Raw genomic sequence first — 9959 nt, forward strand, 5'->3', positions numbered from 1 at the left:
GCAACAAAGGCACATGTCTACAGCAAAGTCAGCAAGTATCACGAGGAACTGTTATACGGCAAACTCTTACTAGTATTTCCAATTATTTGTAAAGTGACATTGCTATTTTTATTATTATGTATGGCGACTTAAGAGCCAGAAGAAGAAACAGCCAAGTATTCAAATACACACTTAAAACTGTTAGTCGATGGGAGGCAGGTGTGAAACCTTACATCATACTCACTAAAAACTGTTCAAATTCCAAAGTGGCAGGGAGTAAAAATGCCTTAGATTTTGCTGGATTTCCATCAAAACTTGAATCAGAATCCTCGGTGTCATAGGATTGATGAGGACGCTTTGATATCGTCCATGTTTCTCCTCTTTTACGTTTAAGCGGAGTCCTCGATTGCTTGTATTCTGATAGCGTAATAAAAACCGAAGGATAATCCGTTCCGCAGTTATTTGGGGTTCTTCTTCCCAAGGGAAAATGATTCGAGCAAACGAAAGTACCATGTGCACCAGGCTTTGGGTTAAAGTCATCGGCTCTGCTGTTTGCAATTTGTTTTCGCCAAATTTCAGCAAGTGCTTGATCTTTGGGCCACTTATGAAAAACTAACTTTTCTACGTGAGACCTCTTAACTTGATAATCAGGATAGCGTTTATCATTATCGCAATATCCAACTGCACAACGCGCATTTTTTACCATTTCGGCTATGACTGCTCACGGCTAGTTTAGGGTTTAGTTCGTTTGATTGGCTTATGAGTTCCGCACATTTGCGAACTCAAGAACATCGCTCAAACGACGGTCAAGTTGTTTAAAGAAAACAAATGTTTTCTTTAACTTTCCGCTTTTTGAATACCACAAAATTGGACTCACGTGTATAAAAAATCGCAAATAATAATTCGACTATTAAAATGGACAAGTTTGAGAAATATTTTTGAAAGAAATGGCCAGTATATATAAGGGTAATTTTTGCGCATTTATTAATAATTTATATGGACGCCATGCGTGACCGCGCGCTCGGCCCAATGTTTTTGCACTCCCTGCAATATGGATAACCTTAAAAAGGTCTATTCAATAAAAAATTCTTTAATATCTCAAACATGTTACCTTGTTCAGTACATTAAACACTGTCTAATTCTTGTTGATCAACGTTATCAACGTCGTCGTCGGCGCTCATGATTCACTGTATAAAGAAAAAAACGTCAAACTAGATTAATTGGTCAATTTTGACTTCAAAATATCATTTAATTTCAATAAACATCGACTACAAATCATCTAGAGTTGCAACTACGTAATAAGTACCGTGCTTATAGCCATGCATTAAAGTCAACAACGAGCATCATTTCTGTTCAACGAGAATGATCATGACAAAGTAAGAGATTTCATGTTTGTAAATGATGATCGTCCAGGTTAATAAAGTCCTGAGAAGGACTGTCTTTGTTGTTGTTAACTGACGTTTCGACAACCTTAGCGGTAGTCATCTTCAGAGTCATTTACAAACATGTAACGATACTCCCGGGTTCAAACCATTTACTTTAAAGTAAGAGATTGCGACTATACAATATCGCGCCTTTGTTCATTTTACATCAAAACAATTGTAGAATGACATATATCAACTATTGTTACTTATAAAACGAATATCAAAAATTCATCAAACTTTGCAGTGATTAGTACAACGAAACATGTAACAATAAATTCAGATTTGGGAAGTGTTATGTCCCAACATTTCTAGGAGCGAATGTTTATTAAATGATTTTTATCTTCTGTCGAAGACTCGAAGATATTTCGATCTTGTGCAAGCTGCTTTTAGTTAACCTCTTAATCACAAGCAGTAACTAACGGTGATTTACATTGACTAGTCTTTGGGATCGCATGTAATTTTGCATTGCTTACAAACATTCATACAATTTATGAAACTTTTAGCAACATATAGATAGCGAATATTCACGGAAATAATCTTAACAATCTGTGACAAACTGGAATTCGAATTCAGGAGTTCGTTTCCATGTACTTTACTTATGTCACTGAAATTCGAACAACAAATACTTAATACATGATATTTACCTTTTGATGAAAATGCTTTGCACAATTTTATCAAAATTTTCGTAAGGCGTCTTCTCCAATGAATACATGACTAGAAAATGAAAGTATTGATCTCAGGAAGAATGTCATATGATCTCTGGGTGACTAGAAATACTTTATGATTAAATATCATGTGTATAAACTCACGCTAGTTAACCTAACTTTTTTCAATAATTGACGAGAATTAGTCAATTTGATAAAAGAATTTTTGGTTTCACAAGAATTATTCCACAATATACAGCATAAGACTTCAGTAGAGAAATTTTTTATTTCACAGTAAATGCTACACGCAAGAAAATCATGGAAATTAAAAGTGCTAATTTAATAGTCAATTGGTAAAGAAGAGAAACATGTAAAAGGAGAGGTCTTTAGTGCATCTGAAAGATATTAAAAAGAAACATTGCCAAGAAATCAATGACAAATATTGTATTCATTTGATTTACTAGTTAGAGCAATAATTAGAGGGAATAATAATTTAGTTTTGAATAAAGAAAGATGTGGCACTGGATTTTTTTCCAGTCTTTCTTAAGTGAATTGTCTTAAATGTAATTTTTTATTAATTGCAGGAGACTTGGTTTAGCTGTAATATAGTTCTTTTATGGACTTAGGAACTGAAACACTTTTCACTACAACTGAACAATCTTGATGAAAGAACAATTTAAATATGAATGAATTATGTAAGAAAGTGACTTCTTTGAAAACATCTGTTTGGAGCATACATTTTTCATATAGTGGTTATTTTTGGCAATTGTGTGGTAATGTCCCAAAATTCAAAATATAAATACTATTTAGCGACCTTACTGAACAGTCCACCTATATTAAGTAGACATGGTCACCATTTCCAAGATTCAAATTTGATTTTTCATTGTTCAAAAGTTGTGATTAAAATGGTTGCTGAATTAAAAACCCAACACATATAACAATTATGCATTTAAATAAAATTAACGAAATTTTATTATGAAAACATCAACTTACATTAAGTCAACTTCAGTAGACTGAAAGTCAAACATGTTTATAATAAAAATTTTTGTTGTTTATTTTAAATCCATAATTAATTGGTGCTTTTGAGATCATACATACATACATATAACAATTTATAAAACCAACACATACAGTGTTTTGTGAAGAAGCAAAAAATGCCATGTTCCAACAGATATTTCAGAATGCAAGATTAGTAAGGGATGTTGTGTGACTGGTAACTTTATAATAAGTCTCAAAGTATTTCAAAGTTTTGAAAAATATAATTGTATTGGGCATTAATTTGATTAAATCCAAACTGAGTTTGTTGCTTTTGTTTAAATATTTTGCTACCATTATATTCAAAGATGCTTTGTCCCATTTAACACATAAACGAATGCAGCATTGATGAATTAAAACTTAAAATAAAATGAATAAAAAATACAAATGTGTTTCCTTTTGGGTCCTTTTCAATTAAACCCCAATAACACTGACAACATTCTACAGCATAATTCATAAAATGTTCAAAATTATTGTTTCATTTATGATCAAATATGAAATAAAATGCACTCGCCAGATAATTTTGTTCAAAATCTATGTTATAAATCATTAAAAAACTTTACTTACCACTGTACGTTTTACAGACATTAATGAAGATGTGTTTACGGAATCATGAAGCATGCGACGTTTGAAAATTGCATTGCTCGCGCGCAAATTCTCACGATTTTAATTCCCTTGCATTTCATAAATTTTATACACACATATAATTTTTCAGCTCACAACCAAACAACCAAAAACGATACGCATTAATGAAGAAAAGAAATCACGCTTCCGCTTGCATGAGCACCAAGACTATTGCTTTGTAAGGAGAGGGAGGTGATATGTTGCAAATGTTTTGGGCTGATGATATTCTTTATCAGTTGATGTTGCATGTGAAAAGAGCGAAATTTTTCGATGTATTTTCTGCTAATAACTCATACAATACAGATCCTATAACCAAAAGGTATAGTCAGATTTTAACCTCATGGTTTGCCACAGACCACAGGTACTAGGGCTTCTTTATTTGAAAGTTGGTGCTGCAGTTGATAAAATTAATAGAAAAGATTTGTTTAGTTTGTAACACGCTCCCATTAATTTATCTCATTTCCTCATTATTCTTATAACTTATCCAAATTTATATCTCTCATTGTTACTGTATCATAATACTTTTATAAACCCTGTATTTATTTATTTATTCACTCATACTGAAGATGGCATCATGAGATGTCGAAACATGTCTATTTTCAAAAATTAGTCGTCTATATTAAATGCCAAACAAACAACTGGCATCATATTCTGCAAATTCACTATAGCGACGATTGAAATTGTTGATCGTCTTGCTTTTATCTTGACATACCATGCAAAATGATTTAGCTTAAGCACTTCGTGCATTTTTCCATAAGTCTTGCATTTCCCTCGCTTGTGAGTGTAAGAATAAAATTTACAGTCTTTAGTAGGGATTTATAATAACTGAATGATTCTCTGCCAATATTCTTTTTTTTCTCGTGAATTTTTCCTGTATACTGTCAATATATTCTTTGCCTTTAATTCCTTTTTGAAGTTCCTTGTCTGTTCGTTTTCTCAGCAGCATGTCCATTTGTACAGTTTTATGTAGTGTTGATTCTGTTCTCTAAGTAGACGTTCACGAAGACGTTTATCATTAAGTCCACATATTATAATGTCACAGATGAGATCATCTCGAAGCATTTTAAAGTTGCATTCTGCACTACGCTCCTTCATACTAAAGTTTGATTTTGACGTAGGCATTTGTTATCTGTTATAAATATGCCTGCGTTAACTATTTAAGGTATAGTAGTAATATATGAAATGTTACATACCAACTTCCAGAAACTACACCAGCTGTCCTACTTAGTTTCGGTTGGGTATAATTAGACCACGTGTTGGAAAACGTGGAGATCCCATTGATTTTCCACTTGTAAATGTCCTAAAAACTTTTTCTATCTTAAAAACCGACATGGAATAATTTTTGCAAATGTATATGTATATATGTATATATATGTTAGAGCACACGGCAAAGTAGTCAAATAAATTGACAAAATACAATCAACTTGTTCGACTGTAGTGTAGATGACATAGATGATAAGCAAAACACAAAAGAACAATATTGGTTTACTGTGAAGTACCTTAAATGATAACCTAGTTGGTTACAACTAATATAACACCCAAGAAAAACTTAATGCGACAGTTGAAAATTAAATGTAAGGAGTAAGATTTGTTGATTTTATGGCTTGCCTAAAAAATTATGAGCAACACTATAAAAACATAAGTTATTGTACACTCAGACTTTAGAGGAGCCTTAAAAACTGCCACAAGCACACTCGAGAAGCTCACCTTTCTTAAAACACATGAAAAAGCATAGGATATTAGATATAAAACCAAACAGGGCCACCTCCAACAGAATGGATGAAAATTGGGATCATCATCATCAAAGTTCTGCAACTCAATCCACAACACATCAAAGTTTACAGATTTAAAGAATCACTAGAGGAGCAGAAATGCTTTCACTATTTAACGTAAGTTGAAGAACATTAAACCATATGCTCCAATACTAATGAACTGTTCATCATGACCAAATATACACAGGATAAAACTATCTCAACCAAATCTCACCAATAAGCAGCAATCCATGGCCGCCAAAACCACTTCCAGAAACGACAAAAGAACAAGGATGGCGGAGACCTTCACCACTACAGATGGCAAAAACTGTGAAAATATCTTCACCAACGCAAACCATTACACCAGCAGAACCAAACCTGCTCGAACTAGTAACCACAAGCACAGACTACTTGATTATAAAAAGAAAGGACAACAGCAGAAGTTTTACACAATGAACGAACGACACATACCTACCTATTATCTGCAACTGTACAATTTAACATCTTTAAAAAAGTTAGGGGGGAAGGATTGAGCATATTCATATTTCCCTTAGTTAATATGGAGCGTGCACTCAAATTTTATTTTCTATTTCGTGTATAAAAACAAAATCTTTATACTGTTTTTGTTGGAAACATTTGACAAAGATTCATATTTCGTAAAAAAAGGATCAGTCCTATCTAGAAAAATGCCAAAAATTTGATGTCGATAAAATTAAGATCATTTTCTTCTTTATATCACGTCTTTTGGTTTAACTGCCGCTAGTGATAAATATGAAATAATTTATAGCAGCATTTTAGGTCAGAGATCACTGGAGTCACATAAATCAAACACACACACAACACGCAATAATTTTTCAACAAAACAATTTCATTACGACTACATTCTATATTACAGTGCAAAATTAATAAAAGTCATGCAAATACTTGTTAATAAAATCAATTAAAATTATTTCATTATATGTTTTTGCAAAATTTTTGACACACATATCAACTGCCTGTTTTTGTCCTACAAAATTAACAATTAATTTCCTTAAATGGACAGTAATATCACATATACATAGTTCCATACAACAAATCACTGACTAATAATGTAACTAGCCCACTCGTGTTTGTCCTGCTATACAAATTTTTGAGCATCATCATCATTAATTTCTCTAGAATACGGTCACATTAATTTGCAGCTTTTAAATTTGCCCAGTAAAACTTAATGAGTAAACTGGTTTCACTACATTTATTGACGACACATATAAAGAATCCCTAGAAAATTTCAAAAATAACCATTGAAAAATCCTTAAACAACTTAACTTCCTGAGAAAAACGTTCAAAGTGTCGTATACTTCTCATCGTTGTAGATTGAAGTTACTTTCACATATTGATGTTACTGTAGTCTAGACATACTATTTATATGAAACAAAGTAGACATAAAACTGTCACATCAGATTGAGGCATCGACAAAAATGCTGTACGATAGTTCATTGGCTACAAAACCTTTATAATCATGCGACATTCTTCTATTCTCTTTCACAAATGTTCATTCACTTTAATTGTTTACAGTTTTTTAACAACATTTGAAATTCCCTTGAAAACGGTTGCATGGATGACCATATTTTCATTTTCAGGTTTTAAAGTGTTGTCAACGAAATCAATAACAAATATCACAGTAAAATCACAGAGCCTTTGTCTTCCAGTTCTGCTCGCAGATGAAACTTCATGGTTGAGAAAAATAGAAAACTATGCCACCAAGTGCTTTAGTAGATAAATTAGTCATTCCTTTAGTTTGAATTTAGACAGTGAGAATTTGTAGTATGCCATAAATTAATACATATCAAATGTCGTTAAAAATCCATTTCCAGTATGCTCACTGATCTTTGAGTGAATGATGTTCTTTTAATTGTTTAACACTTTTTAATACAAATACACTTAAATTAAGTTCATGGGCTTCGCTTGTCCAACAATACTATGTTCTCTTTTGTCGCAGCCCATAAATGATACGATTGTATCAAAAAGCACAGATGTTCACAGACCAAAAATTCTTGATTTAAAATTTCTCATTAAAAGTCATAGATGTGTCCTCGAACATCCTTTCACATGCAGCACTGCAGCTTTTGTTCTTTCTTTATATTTGCAAAACTCTTTATAGCTTTTGTTAACTTTTCTCGTTTGTATAATAACACATAGTTTGGAGTGTTTAGAATCGATGGGCACTTGTTTATCACAAAATTGAATGCCCATTATGAAATCGATTTTTATTTTACAGTACAGGTGTTCGCAAAACAAAAATTCTTGATTTAAAATTTCTCAGTAAAAATCATAGTTGTATCCTCGAACATCCTTTCACATGCAGCACTGTACCTAATGTTCTTTCTTTAAATTTGCAAAACTCTTTATAACTTTTGTTAACTTTTCTTTTTCGTACAAAAACACATAGTTTGGAACGTTTAGAATCAATGGACAAATGTTTCTTCACATTTAGTGGTGCACGTGGTTTGGTTTTCCTTCTAATTGCATTAATACTTCTCGCTTAATTTACTTGAGCATTCATACCAGTGAATGTTTTGTAGTAAACAACAGTGTAAAGTACAGAATGAATAATAGAGTGAATTTAAAGTTATTTAGACTGTAATGTCATAGATAAGAGCCTCTTTAATTATAAACTTTAACAATACAAATTAATTTGCCTAACCGCATATACATGAGCTTGGCTTTAAAAAATGTTCTACCTTCTTCAAAATAAATCCAGTCAAGATCTTTATGAACCACAAAACACTGCGCTGCCCATGCTTATTGTTAAAATTTATAATTAATTGACCCTCTCAACTGTGCAAGAATTGAATACGTTCGTGCTGAACTTTGCCAAGCTTAACCCAAAACCTTATAACAGTAATCGAATGAAATATCACTATTTTAATCATTTATACAACATATTCTTCGACGTATTCTTCTAAAAACAATTAGACTGATTCGGGCTGAGAGTTTGTTGAAGAATATGTCGAAGTTTATTTTGTTGAACTTTATATGGAATAAGTCCTTTTATGGTTTTTTGTTTGGTAACATATATTGACTGAGATGAAAGAGAACAGTTAAATCACTTATTGATTGAGGCAGAATGAAACAAAACACACTGTGTACCAAGATTTCAATCAATTAGTGTTTCGTTGTTTGCCAATTTTCAAACAAAAAAATTGACAACAACGTTAATAAACGTTTCCATTGGCTAACATCTTCATGTCCTTCTCATCTAATCTTAATCACAGTTATGTAATAAAAATGTGCAACAGTAACAATTGACTGCCATTGTGCTACTATAAAATAAGAATTCCTTTTACATAATACAGCATATGTTAATTTTAATCAAAAATGAAAGCAATCCAAAAAGCATATGCAGCTATAAAATTTTGGTTGTGACATATGGCTAAAGACATGAAATCGTTCCTAATAAAAAAAAATGACATGATAAATAATGATCACCTGAAAAAGTGAAATGAAATTACAGTTACTGAAAATATGACGTTTGAAAAAAATGACATGCATGCATGCATGGGTTTTCTTGGCCATCATAGAAACATGGTCATGAAATAAGAACAATATGTCATCATCGATCAAACAAACTGAAAAATATTGCGTTGAATGATCCATATTATTTTTGAGGTAATATGATTTTAAATCCTTCAGCCAAAACGTTATTATCTTCAAAGAAGGTATAAACATGTTTGCTTTTGCGGCAGAAACAAGCATACACGCCAAATAATGAAAAATCGTGACGGCAACAATTTCTTTTATTTTTAGTATCAACCAACCATAAGATAGGAGAACAATCACGTATTATGTATCTACTATCCAGAAACGCAACGCTACCGTAAACTTCATCTCCTGTAACATTATAAATAATTTGTTTGTTATTGACGTCATATACGTGTAGAAAATGGTGGTACTCTAGCACCAACATCTTATCTGCCAATGGGGAAAATTCAGCTTTATCAACACTTCTTATTTGATTCTGACAAATGTCTTCCCAACCATCTACAAGGTTTTCTTTACACCACAAAGAGTAAGTTTCTTTATTCTCAACATAGTCTATTACAAACATATGAAACTTAACGCTACATGCTAATACCGAGAAATGCTTACGTCTTTTAAACTTTAGTGCAAATTCTTTTCGCTTGTTTTCGATATTAAAAAACACAAAAGATTCACCTGTCTGACAAGCAATTAATACATCACTCACACTCAAAATTCTCTTGGTTCCTTTCAGTTCATCAAAACTGTACAGCAAATTTGTCACATTATTATTCCAAAGCTCTGGAATATCATATTCTCTATGCAAAATTACTGCATTTTTTTACTGCTATTATGTCCTTAAGAAGACATTTCCTTACAAAAGTGTCACCCGTATTCAGATTTTTAATGATCAAATTTGATTTTTCTTGACTTCTTTCTTTAAAGTCATTTAACTGATATAGAAAATTGCCATTTGTGCAAATTTCCCTGCCATATTTAACATC

The sequence above is a fragment of the Xenia sp. Carnegie-2017 genome, unplaced genomic scaffold (assembly GCF_021976095.1).
Source record: "Xenia sp. Carnegie-2017 unplaced genomic scaffold, XeniaSp_v1 HiC_scaffold_24, whole genome shotgun sequence".
In the NCBI taxonomy this organism is placed as follows: Eukaryota; Metazoa; Cnidaria; class Anthozoa; order Malacalcyonacea; family Xeniidae; genus Xenia; species Xenia sp. Carnegie-2017.